This window comes from Globicephala melas, chromosome 4 (genome assembly GCF_963455315.2).
Source record: "Globicephala melas chromosome 4, mGloMel1.2, whole genome shotgun sequence".
NCBI classification, from domain to species: domain Eukaryota; kingdom Metazoa; phylum Chordata; class Mammalia; order Artiodactyla; family Delphinidae; genus Globicephala; species Globicephala melas.
The window spans coordinates 8,725,061-8,747,590 of NC_083317.1; positions in this window are offsets into that span (position 1 = coordinate 8,725,061).

The following is a 22,530-nucleotide window of genomic DNA, read 5'->3' on the forward strand; positions in this document are numbered from 1 at the left end:
CCGCAATGAGAAGCCCACGCACGGCAAAGAAGAGTAGCCCCCGCTCGCCGCAACTAGAGAAAGCACGCACACAGCAACAAAGACCCAATGCAGCCAAAAATAAATAAAATTAAATAAATTAATTTATAAGCTTTTTTAAAAAAAGCTTTAAAAAAGACCAAGTTCTGGGTTCAGGAAGCTTACATTCCAGGACACCATGGTCATGATCTCGGCCTTGTCATTGGGATCATTTTAAAGACAAATGTCTGCACATAGAGCCCATGAAGGAAAATCCACACTTTACCAGACCTGTCTGTTCCAGAGGAATATTCTTGAATTTTGAGGATGCTTCATTTTTCAGATAGATCTACTGACCTCAGGTTCCCTTAAAGTGTGACCTACGGAAACACATACAAGTGGTGTGTTGGGGATAATTAACTTAATTCTCCCAGAGGTGAGGGAAAGATTGCACATAAACACAGAGGAAGAGCCTCTTCCACTGAAACTCAACTGGAAACAAGATATTTGGTGAAAATCTGCATAAGCTAATGGGAATGCAATTTCATTTACTGCGACTTTTTTTTCAGGAGGACAGCTGTGGATAAAGAGAATTCTTAGTAACTGGTACCTCTTATTCATGTGATGCGATTCTAAGTGCTTTTCTATTGGTCATCTGGTTTCATGCTAACAGCCATCAGCTGGGCCAACATCTCTCTCCACGGAGGGAGGAGCCCACAGAGAGCTGAAGTGGGGAATTTGCCAAAGATCACACACCCAGGAGGGGCAGAGCTTAACTTCCAACCCAGGCTGTTGGACTCAAAAGCTTCGGGCTTCTGATCACCCCATAGTCTGATGACTGTGAGACCTCAAGCAAAGGGACCGGATTGAGTAGACTGCAGGGTCCACAGCCGCCGCGGGCAGCACCCTCGCTGCTTCTCTGCTGCTGTGTAGACTTTGCCTCCGATGACCTAGGAGGTGAGTCTGATCCAAAGGGAAGATTTTCCTACCTGGAATGTAGGCTGTTTTAACTAAAAACTACTGGAGAACACACCTTATCCATTGAGGACTCCAGAGCAGCTAGCACCAAGTCCCTTTGCTCTGAGAACTGCAAAGTGGAAGATGAAAGGTCCCTGGAGGTGAGCTGCGACTGCCGCCCTCATCTGTCAGCTGATAAACAAGGCAGCCTCCCTCAGCATCAGGAAGTGAACTAATGAAATTCCTCACCATTGACCAGACAGCTCGGACCCCTGCAAAGTGCCCCGGGAGGAACACTGCAATTTGAGGCTGTTTGCAGAGTAACTCCTCTGGGGATAACACTGGAGATGAGGCATGGGACATGATCAAAGTGACACTTCTTCCAATTCCTTATCCTAGGGCAGGGCCGCCAACATCGGATTTGCCGCGCAAAGTGACCTGTGAGTGTGTGTATGCACGCATGCATGCACACACACACACACACACCGACCTACAAAAAAGCAAGCGAAGCCTGGTTGTGTGTGTCCACATCTGCAGTCTTGGAAGCTTCTGTTAAGGCTGAAAATGCCAGGTGGGCCCTAGAGATCTTTGGAGATTGTCACTCACAGCAGCTATAACTGCATAGCCTTTGCTTGGGACTAAGAGAAACTGACTGGAGCCCGTGGAGCAGTAATGAGTGGGCTTTGAAGATGGCAGGAAAACTTCCTCACAAACTCCACATATATCCATCACCCCAGCAAACCCCAGTGGGCTCCTGCCCCTCTCCAGTTTTACAAAACACTGGAAACATTTGAACGTTGGAGAAAACTTACCACCTTGGAACACGTTGCCTGTTTTCTTACAACTTAATGAGGCTGAATCGTTGATAAGTTCTGTTCTGAAGCCTAAGAGTGCACCCCTGGGCAGGGCGCAGCGAGCCAAATCCTTCTCTCTTCGACGGGGTCCTGCGCTCAGCAGTGTGTGTGAGGGTCGTCACCTGCAGCCCCCTCCTCTGGCTCGTATTCTCCAGTGATTTCTGGCAAAGCCACGGCGGTTTTAGCCTGATGTATCTTGGCAATTTATTTGAAACCCCTCCTAATATATTCCAAATACTAGGAAAGCAGCCCTCTCTCCATTAGGCAGAGTTGTTATGGGCACTCAAGAAAAGCAGCCCTGTTAGAACCTCAGAGTTGGGCAGAGCTAGAGGGGTTCATTCATTCATTTGACAAACATCGTCGACGGCTCATGGCCTGCCTGGCCTCTGGCTGGCCCAGTGGACCCCAGGGGGATATAAGAGAGGCTGACATTTGCTCTCAAGGGGCCCACGGTGAGCTGGGATGCCCAGCAAATGAGGAAACAATTGTATAAACATCGAGGAGTTGGGCAAAAGGCATTTGTGTCTGTGATTTGGGGGAGGCTTCAGAGAAGGTTACGGGGGACACGTCAGATTTTGCATATCCTTCCCAGACTGCCTCAGGCCCCTCAATCCTGAGGAGGTAGGGGCAGAACATAATCAGGATTTATGAAGTGCTTCCTCGATGATAGTACATCCTGTGCAGGAAAAATATGGCTCCCCTGTCCTCCAGGAACTTAAACTGTGGTTGGGGAGGTCTGACATCGTAGGCCTGTCCTGCTGGAAATACTGGAATGTAGTGGGTAAAACCCCGGAATACCGGTTCTCATTTCAGGTCTCAGCTGTGTGACTTTGGGCAAGTTTCTTAACTTCTCTGTGCCTCACTTTCCCCATTTGTGACATGGCAATAAGGATAGCATCTATCTTCCATGAATGTTGTCAGGAATAAGTGAGTAGAACACTCAGAACAGGGTAGGCCCGGTTCACACCAAGCACCTACTGTATGCAGCCACTTATATTATCACCCTGGCCCTTTACCCACTCCCCTCTCTGCCCCCAGGGACACCTCTAACCCTGACTTGCAGTTCTATGCGCACACGTCCACGTTTGGAGGCAGGGTCTGTGTGGCAGGGGTGCAGGGACCAGGCCTGCCCCAGAAGCCATGTTCCTGGAAGAGAGGATTGTCAGTACTGCAGGAGATGGCGTGACAGGTGGTCTTGGCTTCGCACCTGGGAAGGCTTTGCATGCAAAGGTGTGTCTGGCCATGTTTCCTCAGTCCTTTGGACACAATAGCCTTAACCAGGAGGGGAGTGAGAATACCTTCCTCCAGGTGTTATTGGCTGTAGCAGTGTCCCTCCAGGGGCTGACCAGTGAGACCAGCATCCTGCCCATGGTGGGGGGAGGTTGACTGACCACAAGGGGAGGGGTGTCCCCACTCACAGGTGTCCCAAGCCTGGTCCTTCCTAAAACATCACCAGGGGCCTTCCCTGGTAGCACAGTGGTTAAGAATCCGCCTGCCAATGTAGGGGACACAGGTTCGAGCCCTGGTCCGGGAAGATCCCACATGCTACAGAGCAACTAAGCCCGTGCACCACAACTACTGAGCCCACGTGTCACAACTACTGAACCCATGAGCCACAACTACTGAAGCCCGCGTGCCTAGAGCCCGTGCTCAGCAACAAGAGAAGCCACCGCAATGAGAAGCCCGCGCACCACAATGAAGAGTAGCCCCGGCTTGCCACAACTAGAGAAAGCCCGCGCGCAGCAATGAAGAACCAATGCTGCCAAAAATAAATAAATAAATTTATTTAAAAAAAAAAAAAGACACATCACCAGGGCGCTGGGGAAGGTGGGGCAGGAAGTGGGGAGAAGAGGCTCTGGGGTGCTTGGCTGGGCTGTCAGGGTTCCCCGAGTATTGGCCCAGGAGGGGGCACCAAGCAGAAAAGTGCTGGAAGTTGCATCCTGCATGTGCCCAGGAGCGGCAGCTGGGCCGGAGACCCCTAAGCATCTGTCCCACTGGAGAGGCCGCTGTCTCACAGGAGCTGCCAGCCTCCACTGGGTGGAAACCCGCCCCCATTGGCATTTTCACCCTCGCCTTCCCCTCGCCCCTGCGCCTTTTAGTTCAGGAAAGCAGGAGGCCATAGAAGGAAGAAGGAAGACCACAGCAGGCACTGCCATTCCCCCCAGGTCAGCTGGAAGGGGGTCCTCCCGCCGACGGGGTCCTCTGTCGCAGCAACCTTGTGATGATGCAATGCCTCGGTCTCAGCGCAGCAGAGAGGGTGCGCGTCCAGCCGGTGCTGGAGTAGCTCCCGTTGTGCTAACCACTGTGCTACAGGGCCTGGCCCGGGGCTTGGCGTGTCTCATCTCAGCCAGCCCTGGGGCAGCAGGACAGCTGAGTTATTCTGCTTAGGGACGGGATGGGGAGGTCTCTGCACCCCAAAGCCAAGGCAGGTACAAGGACACACCCAAAAAACAGCATCAGTCCCAGAATCAGTCAGAACCTCCACAGCAGGACGCGGTCCCGCTCAGAGCGGGGAGGCGGGGGGAACGAGGCTTCCTTCCAGCGGGGAGACCAAGGCTGCAAAGAAGAGACTGTTCTGAGGATGCCGGACATCCCAACACAGGCGTGTCAGGAAATGCACAGGTCCTTTCCGGTTCAGTAAGGTGCTTTGGTTTTGTCTCATTCTGCGATAGGGATTCGAATTGAGTTTATGTCCTAAGTCAATAAAAAACTAATTTGGCCAAAGTAGGGTTGATTTTTTTTGGCTCAGGCATGAGTCTTCATCCAGTTCGATCATGGCCATTTCTAGAAGGCCAGAGCGAGAGCATCTGGGGCATTGACTTCCAGCAGATGTCATTAGTGACCCTTTTAGGGGAATGAATTCTGCAGCAGGTCAGCTGGGCTTGGCCATGAGCGTAACCCAGAGCCCCACATGCCCACAAGTCCACCTGGTCGGCACAACTATCAGCTCCCTTTTCCCCATGGGACATCTGTTAACGATGACAGGGGTTCAGACAGTCCATCTGAGGCAGCAAAAGCACAGGCATCTTTACAGCTGCCAAGACCATTTCAATTTTATTTTTATTATTATTATTTTGTAAAGCAACGCTGGATGCTTTGCTGCTGAGAAGAGCAACTACCAGTCTCCAGATCTTTTTTATTACTTGGGAGAATGTTTTTTCTGAGTGTCTTTCCGAGGTACCTTCTCCTTTTCCTGCATTTTGTTCGTGCCAGCAGGCTGCTTCCCAGGATACCTCATGACTCAGTGCCAGCTCAGAGGAACGTAATCGGTTGCAAATGTTTCGGGGTGGATGACTGATGAATGTAGTAACTTTATCACTTCTCCCATTTTTTACTGTTAGCAAACTGTAAAAATCTCACACGAGACAACCTCCTTCCCAACTCCCCCATCTCCCACCCCCAACAGTCCTTTAAAAATGATGAAAACAGAAGGATGGTTGTCTGCGGCCGAGAAGGCAGGACTGACAGGGTCAGGCCGAACTCTCATCTGGGCCAACAGGACAGAACTGGTTGAACGGCGCTGCTGTCGGTTTCAGTGTTCTCCAACAGCAAGGGGGAATTTTCTCTTTTCACGTAAAAATTTGTCCCCCTGGGGTGTGGTCCCGTGAGGGATCGAGCCTGGCACATCTGGGGTCTCCAGGAGGGGCCGTTATGACAGAGCTAGTTCAGAGGTACCCCCCCACCCCCGCACCTAGGTTGTGTCTCAGACCCAGATCAGAAAAGTATCAATAGCTTCCCTGACGGCTATGACCCATGTCCTCCCTGGAACGTGTGGCTACAGTCCAAAAGCTATTTGCGGTGCTCTACTCTGTGTCAGGCACCCTGCCCAAAGCTGGGAGCCAGTCTGTGGGCTGAAGGGAGAAATCAGATGAGAAAGCCGGACGCTTAGAAAGAGCGCTAAGTGCAATGGCGGGCTGCAGACAGAGTTCTACGGGTCAGCTCACGCGAGGAGGCCCAGGGTATAAAGCCTGTCTCAGGGTAAACAGCATATCTGCCGGGACGTCTCCGTGGGGTCCACACCCTCCTCCCAGTGGGGAGGCCCAAGGGAGATCGGCCAGACCATGCTGACCGAGGATGCACAAGCCACCCACACGGGTTGCCAGGTCCCTCTCTCAGCATCCGAGCTCCCACTTTGGGGAAGTGAAAACCCCGTGTCATTTAGATTCAAGGTGCATTTCAGTACATTCACACAAAGGAAGTAAAGTTACAAGATTTATTACTCACAGATCCCAACAAAGGAGAGGCGCAATGAGCCACAGGAAGGGCCATTGTCCTTCCCAGGTCACGGCGAGCAGGACGCAAGGCACCTATGACTTTTAAGGTGGTTGGGACAGAGGTCACCCACTTTTCTCAGGCTCAACCCTAAGTGGTTATTTTAAAAGTTTCCCTGGGAAAAACAAAGCGGGAGGGAACTTGGGGTGAGAATTCTAACCTCAGGTCCTGATCTAAATGTCCAGACTCGGTGTGAGCAGGGCTGTGTCACTCTGTGAAATGCTCGGGGAGCAACTCAGAGGAGCTGTTTTCTCATCACAGAGCTCACTGCCCAGCCCACCATGGTCTCCATAGGGAGCGTGGCCGGGGGCACGTGCATCTCACTTAGCACGGGGACCATTGCTGGCTTAAGGAAGAAGCAGAGAGAGAGTAGATGGGTCACCAAGGACTGGAGAAGGCCAGTGGTGAGGACCAAGACCTGCAGGATGGAGCCGGGAAGGACGAGGGAAGTGAGAGCAGACGGCCCAGGGCCCCCTTTGGAGATGAGATGGGAAGTGGGGCCAGCTGTGTGTGAAGGGCAGCAATGGATGAGCTCTGGGCACTCAAATGCTATGGACCCAACTTCCCAGATACCCCATAAGAAACCCCAGCAAAGAAGGGGTCTGGTCACCCCCTAGATCTCTCTTGACGGGATGACTTTCAGCAAACTACTTACTTTAGGGTGCCTCAAATTCTCCCTCCACGTGTAATTACCAAAACTCTGCCCTGAGGTGCTTGGGTGTAGCCTAGCTAGAAAACGAAGTTTATAGAATATCTACTTCCAAACCAACGAAGAGGAAGAGTTTATTCAACCTTTTGGGTCCCAGTAACAGGCGTTAAGCTGTAGTCGTTGCTGTAACAATGGCCAAGTCTGCCAAATGCTATCTCAGGGTCACTTGTAAAACAGTATATTCTCAGAAGGAAAGTACTTTTATTTACTTTTTAAAATTTAATTTATTTGTCTATTTTTGGTTGCACTGGGTCTTCGTTGCTGCACACAGGCTTTCTCTAGTTGTGGCAAGCGGGGGCTACTCTTGGTTGTGGTGCACAGGCTCTAGGTGCGCGGGCTTCAGTAGTTGTGGCACGTGGGCTCAGTAGTTGTGGCTCATGGGCTCTAGAGCGCAGGCTCAGTAGTTGTGGCTGGCGGGCTCTAGAGCACGGGCTCAGTAGTTATGGCGCATGGGCTTAGTTGCTCTGTGGCATGTGGGATCTTCCCAGACCAGGGATTGAAGCTGTGTCGCCTCATTGGCAGGCGGATTCTTAACCACTGCGCCACCTGGGAAGCCCAGAAAAGCACTTTTAATTCACTGAAATTAAACATAGGTGGGACCACCTAGTGCTCTGGGGCATTTAGGGAGGCAGTATTTTTAAATGAATCAGAATACAGGATCGTCATCATACCAAAAGGCGGCCTTCATTCATTCTCTCAGCCATTCAATAGATACCTGGTTCACACCTGCCAGGCATTATTCTGGATGCTGGGGACAGAGGCACGGGCAGCGCAGGTGAGGGTCTCATTAGAGCTTACAGTTCAGGAGGGACTTTGGGTGTCATCTGTGTTCAGGGGAACAATTAAATACAGCGGGGAGGGACCGTGTGCGTGGTGAGGCTTTGGGAAGCTGTGCGAAGCCGGCCATCGGAGGGTTCCCCGAGAAGGTGACACTTAAGTGATGACTTGAGGGAGGAGAGGAAGCGCTCTGACTCGAGTTCGTCCTTGGCTTCAGCATCCTTACCTGGCGCAGGTGACTTCCTCTAGCTGCCACAAGAGCCTAGAGCCCGCACTTAAAAGCAGCTGCGTGGTTGACCGGAGTCTCTGAGAGCAGCCTCTGTGTTCCCCACTCAGCGTGTGGATGGTGCAACCCCCAGAAGGGATTCCCACTCCACCTGCCCTTCCTCTGGGAAGCGGTCTAGAGGAGGTCTGGTCTCTGTAGGAAGTGAGTGAAGGAGGAACGTCCTCCACGGCATCTGCAGGGGTCTCCAGGGGAGGCCCGCACACCTGTCAGTGGGTCTTCACCCTGGCCGCGTCTCCTGGGCAGCTCGGCTAACCCAGGAGCCCACGCGTTACCTCACCTCATCAATTCACTTTTCAACACCAAATACATCTTTCTCACTTTACAGCATTTTCTTATACTTCTACCACTGTTGGCTTCAACAAGAATTCTCGTGTGTGTGTGCGTGTGTTTAATGAACACCTGAAGGAATAGAAAAGTCTTGCTTGAAGCAAACCCCCTTTCTTTCAGTCTCCACTTCTCGTGCTGACAGAAACTGTGGCAAGATGAACAAGCCTTTTTTTTTTAAATCACCAGAAATTAACCCTCTACACATGATGACACGTGATAAAGTGGGAAGCCCATTTACTCAGTACCTTGATCACGGAGGCATTGCACATGGTTTGGGAATTAAAAGGAAGGAGGGAAAAAACCCTGCAGTCTGGCTCTCGAGGGCTCACACCTCGTTGGGCACCAGACATAAACAAGGTGACCATCACCATCGCTAAGCAACTGGAATATGCCCAGGACCTCATGGGAGCCCAGAGACGGGCATCCAACACAGTCTGGGGTCACCGTAGCCGGGAAGGTGAGACTCTCTCACTCCTCTCCAAGGTCAACTGAAAGGGGGTTCCTCATTTTCCCCAGGTCATCCTGGAGAATCTCTTAGCTCTTCCAGTACTGGGCTCCCACATCTACTGACCAACCTCAGAGGGTCACTAATTCATCATTTGAGCACCATCGACAGCAGGTGGGAAAGAAGAGAAACAGAAGATGCTGAGTTGTGTTCGAGGTAACAATTCAGAGAGCTGACCTGGCCACACCCAGGCCCTCACCCCTGGCGAAGACACAGAAGATTCCAGGATGTGAGGGACCCCTTCTCCCGCAGCTTGGAGGCCCCTGAATTCCTCCCAGCTCTCCTGCTCTTCCAGGAAAGGCTTGACAAGTTCTTGGCGGTCACACACCTGGGACAACATCATTCCTATTACTCATTGGGTCACTTGGTCAACAGGTACTTGAGTCCCAAGTATGTACCAGGTGCTGTGCCAGGGTCTAGACTCAGACTCTGCCTCCACGGAGGTCAGAGACCAGAGAGGAGACAGACATTTGTCACATAATTGCACAGTCTGAAGACGTATCTCTCCAAGGGCTGGGAGAGAGAGGTCCCAGACTGGACATCCTATAAGAAGGGGATCTGACCTACGACAGGAGTCAAGGGGTGCTTCCACCCCTTGAAGCATGAGTAGACATTAACCAGGAGAGAGGGGAAGGAATAGTGTGCCTGGTAGAAGGAACAGCATGTGCAAAGGCCCTGTGGTAGAGGGGAGCTTGGTGAATACGAGGGACTCACACAAAGCCCTGGGAGCCGGAGCTGAGAGGGCAGGGGAGCCTGGAGGAAGAGGAGAATGGAGAGGTGGGAGGGTCTGCAAACCCATCCAGAGTACAGCTCTTTGCTGGAACTGCTGGAGACCTGCTCTCTTTGAAAGAAGCCAGGAGTTCACCTCACTTCCATCACCGCTTAGAACTCATCACAGTCATATCCTCCAGAAGATCAGGCCGAGGGAGAGTGACTCCCCTGGGGCACGTGGCCACAAGCCAGCGGGAGCAGGGCTCAGCCTCTGGGCTTGAGGCGACTCCCTCCCTGTACTGCTGGTGGGCAAGGCTACTGGGCGTCCCCACCCCTCCCCGCCTGCCCGGAGACCCACTCCCTGAGTTGAGGGCTCATTAGTGTCAGAGGCTTGGCATGGGGACCATCTCGTTTAACTTCGCTCTCCCGAAATTGATACATCATGCGGGGACCAGACGGCCGCCCCTCCACGTGTTTCTGATTCACTTAATGGCCCTGGGCTCTGCTGAGCGGCCCTCGGTGTCTGACAGGCTCAAGGTACTCTGGAAAGCCCTTTCGGGAGGTTCCTTCTAGTCTCCTTATACAACCGTTTTAAAAGTTTTTTTTTAAATAAGAATTTTGTGTTTTCTGATCCTTTGAAAACGGTCATGTAGTCCATATTATGCAAATGTACTACTTCAAATAGGTAAGACACATGTACATTATAAAATATAAAAGACGTGAACAGATACATAGTGAAAAGCACATCTTATAGAAAACAAACTTACGGTCACCAAAGAGGAAAGGGGGAAGCGGGGAGGGATAAATTGGGAATTTGGGATCAACAGATACACACTACTATAAATAAAATAGATGAACAACAAGGTCCAACTATATAGCACAGGGAACTATATTCAATATCTTGTAATAACCTATAATGGAAAAGAATCTGAAAAAGAATATATATAGTATATATATATAAAGAATATATTACGTATATATAACTGAATCACTTTGTTGTACGCCTGAGACATTGTATATCAACTATACTTCAATTTAAAAAAAAAAACCTTACAGATCTATTAGTAAAGTGAAATAAAAAGCAAGTCTTTATCCTGCCCCATCCTCCAGCCACCCAGCTCCCCTCCCCGGACACAACCACCGTGAACCGGTTTCTCACTGGTGTTCTAGCATATGTACCAGGAATGTGCGATAAACCGTCAAACCTATGGTATTTCAAATAGTTCTCAACTTGAAAACGCAGTTTTTGCTTTACTCACACTCAACTTCCTAGGATGATTCTAGCTTGAAATATACTTTTCATTTAGCACAAAATCTCTCAGCCTCGGTACTACTGGCGTTTGGGGCCGGATCACTGTGCCGAGGGGGCCGTCCTGATCGTCCCCATCTTTACATGCTAGAGGTCAATGCAACACTGCCCTCCGCCCAGCTGTGACAACCAAAAATGTCCTGATATTTCCAATGTCCTCGAAGGGGGACCGGAAGTGGAAGGGGAGGCGCAAAATCACCTCCACGCGAGACCAACTGACTTACTGTGGTGATTCAGAACGTACTTTCCGTCTCATTAGAAAAAGGATTTGAGGGACTTACAAATATCCAAAACTCCAATAAGAGTAAAAACAAATATTAAAGATTGACTCTAAGTTGAAAATTATTGAAGCCTGGTGATGGCTATATGAGGGTTCATTACAGTACACGGGCTCTTCTTGTGTATGTTTGAAATTTTTCATAATAAAAAAGGTAAGTGCATATGTTAAGGAAAGTGTGACAGATGGGAGACAAAGGCAGAAATGAGAATATGAACATAAAGTACATGTGCTAAGTAACATCTTATCCATTTGAATCTGGAATTCTTGCAGTTGACCCAAAGATATAACATGATCAGTTAGAAGCGCCAGAGTCTAGTGACAAAAAATAAACCGGTTGCTCAGAATAAGCACAGCTCTTCCTAACAATGAAACCTGAAGGAAATGTGACAGGACAATGCCACTGACTCAAAGAATCAGCAGAGACCCAGCTTTTCTCAAGCCCCCTGGAAATGCTCCATCAGACCACAGGATGGGACCTGAGAATTTGTTTTCTTACTTCTTTAGAAGTGGGCCAATGAGATAAGACTAATGTGGGGTTTAGTAAAAGTAATTCTACAAGGAATTAAAACAATGCACTCCCATCTGCAGGTCTCTGAAGATCTGAATTAAACCAAGAACACACTTCAGAGGAGCTAGAGGTTGGACGGCCTCAGAAACACTATTTTTCTCCAAACTTTTAGTAGGTCCAAGGTTATAACCTCTAACTTTCCTGGAAGGCAGCTGGGCCGTTTAGGCCGGCCCCACTGGCCCTCCCTCTCGCAGCTGGAGGCAGGGCTTAAGGACTCTTGGAAAAATTGACCATCCTCAGTGAGGTGGGACTGTAAGAAGAGTTCAAGGTGCCCCCACTCACCCCTCCTCCACTCAGCCTCCCATCAGCTATCCAGACATCTTTGGGGATGGTCCAGCAAAAGCATACTTGGTCTTTAAAACTCTGAAATTTCAGGCTATTATCATTTTAATTGGAAAAAATAGTTAACCTACTCATTGCAATGCTAAAAACATCACAATAAAGTACCAACAGACCTCCCAACTTTTGTAATTGCAGCTTCCCCTTGAGATATGGTCAGAGTGGAGGTAGATACAAACACATTTAAAAAAGAATTACTGGGCTTCCCTTGTGGCGCAGTGGTTGAGAGTCTGCCTGCTGATGCAGGGGACGCGGGTTCGTGCCCCGGTCCGAGAAGATCCCACATGCCGCGGAGCGGCTGGGCCTGTGAGCCATGACCGCTGAGCCTGCGCGTCCAGAGCCTGTGCTCCGCAACGGGAGAGGCCACAAGAGTGAGAGGCCCGCGTACCAAAGAATGTAAAAAAAGAATTACTTTGGCCTCTCTTTTCTGAATATTTCAGAGAGAACAAAAATGAAGCTTGAATGATCCAAAATCCTTGAAGACCTGGGCAACTTTAAGAGAAATGTAGGCTCAAAGAGACCATCCACTTAGGGAACTTGCAGTCCTTTGTGTTTTGGTGAGTTATTGAAGGGGATATATTTGATGGTTGTCTTTGATCTTCTGTGGGGATAAAGGTTCTTCTCCAAACATACTGCATTTACTCCTGATACCAGGGCACAACACCTAATGTCTGATGAGGAATCATCGGTCACAAGCAGCACCCAAAAGACTTGGGCACCCAGAGACCAAAGACTCTTTACCCAACTCAAGAAGGGATCCCTGAATCTACTTGTTACCTCATACCTCCACATTCAAACTTGACTCCAAAAGCCTCTTTAAAATGTGGCCTTTGAATCTCCGCTTGTTAAAAATCAATTCCCAAGTCTGCCAAACCTAAGCAGCTCCCATCACTCTAGTTTAAACGGAGAAAGTGTAAAAGAAACTGAATAGGAAGAGTCAGAGCAGGCGAGAGGGCCCCACCTCCTTCCTCTCTCTCTCTGTATAGGTTTAAGAAATACCTCAAACCCCGAGGGCCCCCTGAATTGGTTTCAGGTCGGAAAGTCATTTACTTTTCAATTACCAAAAGCCAAGCGAGCTTCTTCGCCTGATATCTGCAAACACTGCTCACTGGCCTGATATTTACAATCCCGCCAGCAAGCAAAATGCAACTCTCGGTAGCCAGGATTAATAGCGGAGAGCATTGTGGTTTTGTTATTAAGTTACTTTTGGCAATTAGTAAATTTATTGTCCTAACTGTTTTCACATGGCCGGCTCCATGCACATGTCTTACTTCCAGCATGTCCTTACAGTCGTGCCCCTGTCATCATATTTCAGCATGATCACTGCCCATCTCCCCAGACTGTCCAACCCCATCAAAAGCTAATTTGCAGTCGGGTCAGCAGGAAGGAGTAAGAGTTCATTCCAAAGTCCACGGCGTATTTGGGTAAAACACGGAGAAATTTTGTTTCGGCTTATTGGGCGTCTGAGGGTGCACTCCAGGGGGAGGGAATGGCTGCCTGTGGTTACACACAGCAAAGTCCAAATGCTTCCAAGCTTCAAATGTGCTGCTCTTTCCAAATCCCAACTCCAACCCCTCTTAATCCTCCTGTGGAAACGGTCAGGTGGTGGGGCAGGGATGACTTCCGGGGTCCTGGGAGAACTTTGTTCTCATGTCGGGGGCGCTAAGATTTCTAGGACGCCCAGAATCCAGCCTTACCTGCCCTGTGGATGGGGTCGAGGTGCTCGGGGGTCTTGGGTGATCCCTGGCTCTGCACTAAGGGGCTTGATTCCCGGGCTCCCCTGACTCCGAGAAAAGGCCATTGTCCCTAGCGCTGCCCGTCTCATGAACAGACATGGATGGAAGCAGAGAGGGACCCACTGCAAGACCCGACCAGGGCATAGTGGGATCCTGCCCGTCTCCCACTGGTTCCTGGAGGGCACCCACTGCCCACCCGGCTGGTAGGCAGCACACCTGTAATGGAAACCTGGTTGGCAGGAGTCAGGAGCTGGTGTGACCACTGTCTTCTCGAGTGTCACCCACTGGGTCCCCTGGCCACTAGATCACAGCCAGAGCAGGTGCAGCTCAGCATAGCAGGCGGGACTGGTGACACAGGCCACCTGTCTGCTGGCAGGTTGGGGACCCTTGGGTGATTTCGTTTCCTCACCTAGTAAACGGTCCCAATTATCATGCATTTTCTGGCCCTCATTAGGAATCAACTAGAAATTTAGGCAAGAACAAGGAGTCACACCGTGTAATGGGGGTGTTCCTTTACTTTTCAAAGCGCTTTAATGCATATTAGGTTATTTTTGGCCTCATCACATATTTGGAAAGGAGTGGAAATATATATATATATAAAAGCACTTATCATCATGCTTGATAAGTAGGATCAGCAAATAATAACATAGTTATTAAATGACAGTAAGAATCCAAGAAGAGCTTGAGAGGAGTATCTCTTCAGCACCTTGAATAACTTCCCATCACTCTCCTTGCCCTTTCTGGGTAATTGCTCTTATCATCCCCCCCCCCCACACTATGTTATTTCTTTATTGTCTGTCTCCCCTCCCCACCACATGGAAGCTCCATGAAAGCAGGGACTTGTTTTGTTCTCAGCTGTATCCTCCCCCACTCCCAACACAACCCTGGCGCATAGTAGATGCTCAATGAATACCTGTTGGGGAAAAAAATGAATGAAAGGTACTTCCCTGGCGGTCCAGTGGTTGAGACTTCCCCTTCCAATGCAGGGGGTGAGGGTTCTACCCCTGGTAGGGGAGCTAAGATCCCTGATGGCTCAGGGCCAAAAACCCAAAACATAAAACAGAAGCAATATTGTAACATATTCAATAAAGACTTTGAAAATGGTCCACACCTAAAAAACCTTTTTTAAACGAATGAAAAAGGGCAGAGAATAGAGGAGCAGCCAGCTGCTCTCTGAGCGCCTCAGTTTGGAAGCTGGGGCTCCCTCCACCCCAGAGGGCAACTCCAGCCCCAGCAGATGGGTCCCTCGGCCCTCCCTTGGGGTGGGGGGGCGGCGTTTTCACACCCCTCCCGCCAGGTTGTGCTCATTAATCCTCTCTGTTATGCGCACACCTGTGAACCTGAAATGCAGTATGCAAATGTGTTCCCAGCCAGAAGACAGTGCACTTTGCCGAGCGGTCAAGGGCGTCTTCGGAAGAGAGCAGTGTTCTCCAGGTTGGCGGCCCCGGCAGCCGCAGGACAGGGGTGGCCTGCGCGGGACCCAACCGCAGCGGTAATTCCACTCCGCCGCCTCAATTAGTCAATTATTCATCCCGCGCAGCACGCGTGCAGGGCCACCTGCGGGCCGTTGAGGCCCCAGCGCCCCGGGACTGCCCCGGAGCTCACGACCGCTTCCGAGAAGGGAAGAGGAGGGGACGGGGCGCCACTGTACCCAGCTGCAGACCCATGAACGGCCATGAGCCGGGGTGAAGCCGCCCAGGAGGGGTGAGTTCGGGTGCCAGGGGCTTGGCCATCCCAGGCGCCTCCTGTGTGCATCCAACTCAGCCGGGGTCGGGGGGGGGGGGGCTTTTCTCTCTCCCAGCCTCGGGTCATTTAGAATGGAATCTGGTTCAGGCTGGCCCCAGGGAGCTCACAGTCCCCGGGGTGCCCCAAGAAGTAGGCTGTGATGTAAGAGGGGGCTCCCTGGCTGTCACAGGGCGGTCAGTTGAGCAAAGGACAGAAACAAGGAGTTTATGCGTCTTTATTTCCCTTAGGATACGGAAAAGGTCTGGAAACTTGTGTGAGGCTTGCTCTCCCGAAGCAAGTGATGTTGGAATTTTCCTGATGGGGGAGGGGAGGGGGAGTGTGTGAGGTTTATTAAAACGTCTTAGAAAGTATGCAACTAACTCTCAAAAGGTACACACACACACACACACACACACACACACACATCTTCAGAGAGAGAGACTCACAAAAGATGTACATCCTAAGACAAAAGAAACTACTTAAATCAGCGGATACCAAAATAACCATCACAGTGACACCATTAAAAACAAAACCGAAGACCTGTGTCCTTGGCCAATGCCCCCTGTGGCACATTCAACTGGGCATTTGGGCTGTCTTTTAGCTTTTATATAGAAAGTCTTTGTATTTTGTGTTAATTTGTTTTTGAGGACTTTCCTGGTGGTCCAGTGGGTAAGACTCTGCACTGCCACTGCAGGGGGCACAGGTTCGATCCCTGGTCGGAGAACTAATATCCCGCATGCTGTGTGGCACGGCCAAAAAAGAAAATTGTTATTGACAAAACTTTTTGCCATATTGATCATTGGCCCTTAGAGAAGCTATGTAGTGATAAAAATGCTTTAGAGAATAAACATAGTTTTATTTCTCCACCTAAGCCAGAAAGCTTCCTGTTATTAGACAATGACCTCTACAAAGCTCACATTTCCCTTTTTTCTTTGGCTGCTGGGAAGCTGAGAGCTAAGTTTTGTGTTTGCAATCAAAGCAGATTCTTTTAGAATTAAGACTCAGATACGATTATTTCCATCCTTTTGTTATTTGCCTCTTGTACTTTCACACACACACAAAACTTTTCAATAGTTTTTTTGTACTTGTGACTTTTTTTTTTTTTTTTGCGGTACGCGGGCCTCCCTCTGCTGCGGCCTCTCCCGTTGCGGAGCACAGGCTCTGGACGCGCAGGCCCAGCGGCCATGGCCCACAGGCCCAGCCGCTCCGCGGTATATGGGATCCTCCCGGACCGGGGCACGAACCCGCGTCTCCTGCATTGGCAGGCGGACTCTCAACCACTGCACCACCAGGGAAGCCCAGGATAGTGTTTTAAAACGTGTCACAGGCTTCCTTGGTGGCACAGTGGTTAAGAATCCACCTGCCAATGCAGGGGACACGGGTTCAAGCCCTTGTCTGGGAAGATTCCACATGCCGTGGAGCAACTAAGCCCGTGCACCACAACTACTGAGCCTGCGCTCTAGAGCCCGCGAGCCACAACTACTAGGGCTGCATACCACAACTACTGAAGCCTAGAGCCCATGCTCAGCAATAAGAGAAGCCACCGCAATGAGAAGCCTGCGCACCGCAACAAAGAGTAGCCCCCACTCGCCACAACTAGAGAAAGGCCGTGCACAGCAACTAAGATCCAATGCAACCAAAAATAAGTAAGTAAAGATAAATAAAAATTTTAAAATAAATAAAACCTAAGTCACGTCATGTCCATCCACTGCTTAAAATGATTCAGTGGCCCTCCATCCACTTAGAATAAATGCAAAGCTGCTTAGTGCCATACAAAATCTGACCTGATGTCATCTCTCCAGGTGCATTTCGGGTCATTCTCCTCCACCCAACCTGGCCCACCTCACGTGGCTTCTGCACCTGGCCCCCTCCTCCCCCAGCTCTCACCTGCGCTGACTCCCTCCTTCCCCTCCTCTAGGACTCGACCTCAAGTCCTTTCCACAGAGACACCCTCTTGAACCTCGCTGCCCACCCTGCTCTCGTTCATGCAGAAAGGGATGGGATTTCAGGGGGTGGTGCTACCCAATGTCCAACATCAGTGGAAGAGATAAAAGCCATCATTCAACTGGACCCCATGTATTTTCTTTTGAGAACAAATCAATTGTATTTAAATATATTTATAAAATACATATAAACACACACATTTGTTTGCTTATTTCATTACTTATATTTCCCACTAGACCTTAGACACCATGAGTACAAGAAGCTTATCTGATTTATTCACAAGTGTGTGTTCTCATCTGCCACAGTGCCTGGCACATAGTAGGTGCTCAACAGATGTTCTTTTTTTTTAATTAATTAATTTTATTTGTAGTTTATTTTTGGCTGCGTTGAGTCTTCATTGCAGTGCGCGGGCTTCTCATGGCAGTGGCTTCTCTTGTTGTGGAGCACGGGCTCTAGGCGCGCGGTCTTCAGTAGCTGTGGCACACGGGCTCAGTAGTTGTGGCGCACGGGCTTGGTTGCTCCGCGGCATGTGGGATCTTCCCGGACCAGGGATCGAACCTGTGTCCCCTGCACTGGCAGGCGGATTCTCAACCACTGCGCCACCAGGGAAGTCCCCTCAACAGATGTTCTTGAACAGATGAATAAATGATTCAAAGCTCATTCTCGCCATCCCTTAGATTGATATGAGTAGCAACAGAGACTCATATCAGTTTGCAGTGGGATCAACGTAAGATGTCTGGCTCCAAATCGATGGTTAAAAGCTCAGGTCGGAGAGTTTCACAGGTCAGCCACCCTCCGTGTGTGGGGTGGAACTGGGAGGGACACAACTGGGACTTTTGCAGCCTTTAAAGTGGTGCTGGTGGTCAGGTGCCAGGGGCTTCCTCCTGCTTCTACTTGTGCCCATATTTGGGTTTGGGTGATGGCCACAGTTCTAGGTCCATGAATGTCTTGGTTCTGGCTGGGTTGCACATGTGAAATAAACCTGTCCATGCAGACTATGGAAATAAATAGGTTTTAATAGAAATAGCTTCTTTGGAACTGTAGCATCCTGATTCTGATGCATGTGTCTTATTGGACCACCCGAGAGACCCACGATCTGTCCTCCACGCTGTGACAATGGTGAAACTGTGGTGGTGGTGATTTTCCCTTTTTCTTGCTAAATTTATGAGTGTTCCTTGAATCCCCCTTAATGTTTGCCCCAATTGTTTAAGTTTGGGATAGCTGGGATTCCAGAAAAGGATTTGCCACCAGGTTTAAAACATCTTTGGTTGATCTATAAGTGTTAGAGTTTTGTATATCTCTGCCCAACGTACTGTGAAAATTTTCCAACACACAGCAAAGATCAAAGAATGAGTACAATGAACTGTCTGCCTGTAGCTAGCAATTGTTTACATTTTGCCATATTTGTTCTCTCTCTGCATAATACACACTCACACACACACACACGTTTTGTTTCATTTTTCTTATCCATTTAAAAGTATATTATAAACAATCATGACACTTCACAATAAATAGTTCACTCTCTGAAAAACGTTTTCCTATCTATCCACAATACCATTAACACACCTATTAAAATTCACTTTAACATCATCTACTATCCAGTTCATATTCAAAATTTCCCAATTGCATCAAAAATGTCTTTTATAGCTGTTTGTTTTTTTTTTTCTTGAACCAGGATCCAATCAAAGGTCAGCCTGTTGGTTGTTGTGTCTCTCTCAATCTAGCACAGTCTCTCAGCCTTTTTTATTATGGCTTTGCCTTTTGAACTGCCTGGTCCAGTTGTTGTACAGAAAGCCATCTTCTGGATTTGTCCTGGCTGTGGATTTGTTTTTGGTTAAACGAGGTTAACAACCTTGTTTAATGTACATAGCTGGGTCTCTGCCAATGGTCAATTTCCTCAACATATGGTGCTATGCAGGTTTATTTATAAAGTGTCTCCTCCTAGGAAGAATTGAAGGCCATTTACAGTGAAATAGAAAGTCTGTTGAATAAAAGAAAATGTGTTTAGTATGTAGAAGGATGGTGGTGGGGAAAGAGGGGGCCAATATGCCATAAACACATATTAGTGTTGTTAGTGGGACGAGACGTGGGTTTTAACTTTGAGTTTCTGGCTGCCAAAGCACAAATGAAAGAAAAAAGTTTAAAAAATCATCTTCAGGAAATATGAGCTTTACTTACCCTAGATTTATAAAAATAATTTGTCCCATAGATCCTTAGACAAATGACATCAAACAAAGTAATGAGCAGCTCCTTTAATAGCTCCATAAAATGATTCAGGAATATTCGTCATTGAGCTGCTTCTGTAATACAGTCAGTCAAAGCTGGGGACACAGCATTAAAATGTAACTCACTGTAGTCTTTTTTTTTTTTTTTTTTTTTTTGCGGTACGCAGGCCTCTCACTGCTGTGGCCTCTCCTGTTGCGGAGCACAGGCTCCGGACGCGCAGGCTCAGCGGCCATGGCTCACGGGCCCAGCCGCTCCGCGGCATGTGGGGTCTTCCCGGACCGGGGCACGATCCCGTGTCCCCTGCATCGGCAGGCAGACCCTCAACCACTGCGCCACCAGGGAAGCCCTGTAGTCATTTTTTAAAGTGAGTCCAGTCTAGGTACGTTGATGTCTGAATCTAACCTAATACAAGGAGAGAGCTGGCGCGCCCTGAGGATGGGTGAGTTGCCCGGCCCTGACTCTTGTCCTCAGTTCCCTACTGTCTCTGCTGGCCAGCCCGTGACAGGTCCTCAGTAGCAGACGGGTCTCAGCTGGACCCTCCATCCCAGCTGGACTCTGGGGGCAGAAACATAGCAAGTGTAAGGCTGGCCCTCTGGGATGAAGCTGAGAGGCTAGCTGTGGGTTCCCCAAGATGGACAGACCCCCGACATCTGACAACCTGTGCGCGGAGGTAGCCACAGCTTAATTTACAAGCTCCACCAAGATTTTCTGATACATTATTTTCCTTCTGCTTGAGTGCCCAACGAGAGCTCTGAACAGCACAGCCACGCTGCTTCCCTCCCTCCCTGGGAAAGTGTTTAGAGAAGCTGTAACAGTGAGGCTGGGTTCCCGTTCTCCAGTCTTCGTGAGGAGCGAGGGCCTCAGTCTGACCCCCTTGAGGCCATCCTGCCTCCACCTCCAGCCAGGCCACCAGGGTGAGTTAGCTGCCAAGCGTGCCCCTCAAAACCTGTGTGGTTTAGTTTGTCCATTTGAACTTTGGAAAGTGTCTGCCAGAAAACAAAGTGCGTGCTCTCTCACATGATAATTTTGCAATTACATATTATATAAGACATCATATAAATTTTTGGCAGTAGAGAAAAAAAATCCCCCATGATCCCACCACTTCTGAAAATCGACTAAGACACTTGCTCAGGGAGACCGTCCATCCTCTGTCAGTGCATGTGTTAATTCCCTTCTACAATCCAACTTGTGATTATACATGTATTTATACTTAGATGTATATGTGTAAACACATCTATATTTGTATTCCTTTCCAGCCTTTAAAGATATTTTTTATATTTATTATCATAATCTGTATATAATTTTGTATGGTATCTTTTCTCACTTAATTTTGTATCATGTGCTTTTTTTCTATTACTGCATCGCCTTTACAAAGTCATTTTTAAAAAATAGATAAGTGGTTTTCCATTGAATGGATGTACTGCCATTTAATTAGCTGCTGCCCTATTTTTGGACAGTCTGTCGTTTCGCCCCCTCCTTTTCATCCTACATAAATCTCATGGCTATAATCACATCCTACATAAATTCTATGGCTATAATTATATATACAATAAGTGCATGGCTTCCTGCTACACTTCCTGGCTTGGGATGGTTCAATTCTGCCGTCATCGACGGGGGAAAGTGATGGCATTTCCTCTTGCTGTTACTGGCTGAGGTGCAGCCAGCACATCTAAAGTTGTATCATGTTATTGAAATATTAAGTGTTGGGAGAGGGACGAGGACACGGGCCGTAGCATGAAGGAACCCAGAGCTGGGTGGCATCATGAAAACGGGACACTGGGGCTGGCGATGGCAGATAAATTAGAGGCTGCTCGCTCCTGGTGTAGGACGTTGGGCAGGCCTGTCCATACCTGCACTTGGCCGGGAAGGAGTCTGTGGGTTGTCTTGGTGGGATAGCGCTCTCATGATCCGTCTCTCTCTCATGCATTTGCACCTAACGCACAATGTATATTCAGTTAGAAGAGGGACCTCCGGGTGTCAGCCGCGCTGGAAGATGTGGTCCTGTGAGTTGCCCGGAAGCCATATGTTTATATCATCCTGTGCTTGTCAAAGCGCTTTGAAGTTCATGATTTGCTCTAGCTCCCCCCAGGGGTTTGTCCTATGTTTCTATCATAACCCTTTTCATGGTTGACCTGGTGTTGTATTCCTACGTCACTCCCACGTCTCCCCAGGACTTTGGGATTGCTAAAAAGCAGGGATTGTGTCTTTACAGGATTAATTTTCATCAGTATAACTTCCAATAATATAGTATAAAATTATGCATTTCCATTAATAGAATGGAATTTTTTTTTTTTTTTTTTTTGCGGTACGCAGGCCTCTCACTGTTGTGGCCTCTTCCGTTGCGGAGCACAGGCTCCGGACGCGCAGGCTCAGCGGCCATGGCTCACGGGCCCAGCCGCTCCGCGGCATGTGGGATCTTCCCGGACCGGGGCACGAACTCGTGTCCCCTGCATCATTGGCAGGCGGACTCTCAACCACTGCGCCACCAGGGAAGCCCTAGAATTGGAATTTTTTTTGAAAGAAACACTCACCCTAGTAAGTTGAACCACTACTCTTTTTCTGTGTTCACCTCTGGCCCTGGGTTACACGTGCGCGTCAGGTTTTATCAATTTATTACCACAGTATTGCTGCCCGGATTCCTTCTGCTCTTTGTCTGGCTTAGTCTGACCGTCGTCAGTATTTTCCCACGATGGCTCAATGTCTGTGGACCCATCATTTTTAAAGACTCCGTGATACTCCAGAGACAGGTGGGCCTTACTCAACTCTGCCCCGTGCTGGACACAGAGCTGAGTCCATGACTGTAAGCTGTGAGCATCTTCGAACACAGCCTCAGTACACGGGGTATGAGTGGTCGTGCCCCATCTCGATGCTCCAGTACCTAAGAGGTGACCGGAGGCACCCCACTGCAGGGCAAAGAGCAGAGCCCTCCCCGGCCCTCTGTGCCCAGCTGGACTCCGGCGCCCCAGCTTCCTTCGTCCCACACTTGCTTGGGGAAGGTGCAGCCAGAT